General features: G+C 43.8%; 1 pseudogene; it reads left to right on the top strand.

Moving 5' to 3' along the window:
- Positions 1 to 321: 321 nt before the first annotated feature.
- Positions 322 to 1,290, top strand: LOC148033943 (Golgi SNAP receptor complex member 1-2 pseudogene; annotated as a pseudogene).
- The last annotated feature ends 2,186 nt before the right edge of the window (positions 1,291 to 3,476 follow it).

The following is a 3,476-nucleotide window of genomic DNA, read 5'->3' as shown; positions in this document are numbered from 1 at the left end:
CTGTTTGTGTGCATGTTGTGTGTGTGTCAGAAAAATATGAAAAACTGATGCCAAAGAATATTATCATGCTATCAATTTCAATGATGAACTCCAAGAAAAGTGCAAGAAACCGTGGAATCAAAGGAAGCTTTGTAGAAGCTGACATTTAAGTTATGAAGACAAAGGTTGCACATGAATAAGGCCAACGTAACATGCGGGACAATGAAGCAGAAACTGTTTTTACTAGTTTGTCCCAGCTCAACACTGTGTTGTGGTGTAAATTCAGGAATATCATGTGCAATGAAAAGAGCTCGTGGTGGCCTGGAAGATGTTTAGACCAGCATGGTAGCTGCCTTTGGATCTGGGGCTATGTTCTCTATTGTCAGTGGCGTCGGTGGACCAAATGTGGCATCCAATGCAGTTATGACAGGAGTTTTTTTTGCTCTCATTCAAGGAGGCATGCATAAGCTTGGTAAACTTGCCTAACCTCCACCAGATGATGCCTACTATTTGAGGGGGAAGGGAATATTGTAGAATTTGGGTCTGGAACACTATGAAAGGAATTTCAAGAAGGGAACTCAAAAACAACACTTGCCGAAGGTCGAAAAAGGACGCACTGATATTGGAGGGGAGGAGCTTTTCCGGGGGGGCTAATTTTTTTGGAGATCAACAGGTAGGTGCTTATGGGGGAGACGGGTCTTGGAAGTCCATGGAGATGGAAATAGAATCTTTGTTAAAAAGATTACTAGATATAAACGACTCTATGAGTTGGGCTGCTGCAGTAACAACTCCAACCACATCAGTCACTCAAAATCTTGCTGGGCACAGGGATATACTTCATGAGTTTACTCAGGAATTTAGGAGGACACGAGGTAATATCACTTCATTGCGCGAACACGCAAAGCTCTTGACATCAGTTCGTAATGACATCAGTGTATATAAGGCTTCTGGCAGCTTATCACTTGGAGCAAGCTCACTGAGAGAGAGAGCAGCTATACATGGAAATATTAACTAGATAGAAGAGGTTATTAGATAGCCACAATCTATGAAAGGAGCTTTAGCTTCTCAGTGGGGCATGTTTGTAGATATACAAGGGAAAGTAAAGCATCTTACTGACTAGTTTCCAGTTATTCGTGGTGTACTGGGAGCTATAAAGAGGAAATGCTCAAAAGACACAATCATCTTGTCAGCTGTTATTGCTGCATGCACTCTTTTTCTTATCATTTATTGGCTATCAAAGTAACATGTGGAACCGGCTGGATCCTTGCTAACATCTTGATTGGATATTCGATAGCAGACATATCTTCTTGAGAAAAACATAACATGTATATCTTACTGGCTTGTAGTACGTAAAGAGCAGTCCACTTCTCTAGCAACACTTGCTTTTTTTTTACTGATGCAGAATTTGTACTCAGATTGGAGAATAAAGAAAAGGGAATGCAGCTTACCACAGCAGCATGAAGCTTGACGAGGCTAATTACATTCTCAAGTATGGATCTCAGGAGGTTGAACTTTTGTGTGAATGCTGGTCAATGATACTTTTTTTTTGAATCTGTGAATCAGAGTCCATGGGAAGGCGACAAGTTTTAGAAGGGAAGGAGATGACACAATGTGGCTGGAGTATGCAGGGCAATGCTTCAATTGTCGAATGATCTCGTTGGGGTCATCTCGCAGAGTCTTAAATCTAAATGGATCACTTTAGGAAAAACAGATCCAATTGTGATAGAAGCACTCAAAGATAACACAGCAGCATCTCAGGAGGGCGGGAGCTAATCGAGATGGGGGAAGCATTTTGACAGGAATTGTGCTTGTTGGTGGCATGTTCCAGCTGATGTTTGAGTAGAAAAAAATTCTATTTTTGAGCTGAACTTGCCAGTCTTCTTTATTTTCTAAGGCGGTATAACTATAGCTTCTTGTCAAGAGTAGTTGGCAACTTCTTTGTTGTAATTCACTTGGGAAATAATATAGTGATCTTTGGCATCAAAATTTGAGATTTTCTTGTTAGCCTCTTGCCTTTCAACATCTTGAACCCCGTCTTCAGCAGCTCTTGCACGAACTCTATGACAACGGCCAGGCAAGGGGTGGCACTTGTGTGACATAGGGAGGGGATGCTCTGCTGCCCCCAATGTAGGGGGTGCTTTATAGGTGGAGAGGGAGGTGGCAAGGCGGTGCCACCTAGGGGGCTGCATGCCCCCCCACTCTCACTACTTACCCTCTCTCTCTCTCCCTGCCATGCACACAACAGCAGCGAGAGAGAGAGGGAGAGTTTTTTTTTTAATTTCAAAAAAATCTAGGGGGAGTTTCTATGGGGAGGGAGAAAGCATGGGGGTCACAAGGGGGGGGGGGGGGGGAGGGACGAGACATTACATCCTCTTTCCCTTAGACAAATCGAGATATCCTCATCTCGAGAGAAACTGGGGAAGATAAGCACAATTGGGGCTTATAGCCTGTGGATTAGGGCCCATCACACTTTCACTGCGCTACTTTGATTACTCGAATTCTCAACTTAAAATAACAACTTGTCACAACTCATAGGATTACATAGGATTTATTCCATAATATGAGCCAAAAGTAGAGTTTAGACGGCTTCGTTTGACCACATGTTCCTGATTCTCAGGGTCCAACTCAGGACAATCTATTTGGATGTGTCCTAGTTCATTGCAGTGGAAACATCGGCGGTTGGGGCATCTATTACGGATGTGTCCTATCTCTCCGCACTTGTGGCACCTCTTATCTTGATCCCATGAGTCATATTCATCATAGTTGCCTATTTTAAGTTCCTGGATGATTGGATTCGCTCAGAGTAATGCATCTTGCAAGTCCATTACTCCATACTCTCTCATTTCGCGCATGCAACCTAGAGCCTAAGAGTCGTCCGTGTTCCATGCACGTAGCTAACCCCTTCATTTCTTTCATGAGAAATAAAATGTAATTAGTTATAACGCTTAAAGAACTTGGGTTTGATTCGTGTTCGTAGGGGCGTTTATTGCATTGGTCGCTCTGCTCACCTCGCCTGCATTACCGGTACCAACGGTAGCTTTGGCACCTATGCTTCCCGCGATTTTCTTCTTGGGAGCCATTTCTACTCGCGGTTTTGGAAGTCCCGAGCCTTAGCGGCCTTCAGGATGACCGGTTCGAGAGGGAAAGGTTGCAGGAAGGGAATCCTTTGTCGATGAGGGGGTAACTTATCTCCAACTCTCTTCCTTTCTCTTTCTCCTTCTCTCTCTCTCCCTCTCTTCCTCTTCTCTTCTCCTTCTTTCTCTCTCTTCTTCCTCTTCTTCTTCCTTTTTCTACTTCTCTCTTCCCTCCTTCTTCCACCTTCTTGTCCTTCTTTCTCTCTCCTCTTTCTCTCCCTCTTCTTCTTCTTTTCTCTTATTCTCCTACTCTCTCTCTCCCTCCTCTTCTTCTCCTCTTCTTCTTCTTCTTCTACTTCTCTCTCTCCTCTCCTCTCCTTCTCCTTCTCTCCCTCTTCTTCTCTTCTCTCTCCCACTCCTTCT

Source organism: Lygodium microphyllum, chromosome 7 (genome assembly GCF_053477565.2).
Source record: "Lygodium microphyllum isolate KBCC chromosome 7, Lygodium_microphyllum_v1.1.10, whole genome shotgun sequence".
NCBI classification, from domain to species: Eukaryota; Viridiplantae; Streptophyta; class Polypodiopsida; order Schizaeales; family Lygodiaceae; genus Lygodium; species Lygodium microphyllum.
This window is presented reverse-complemented; position numbering and strand designations above follow the sequence as displayed.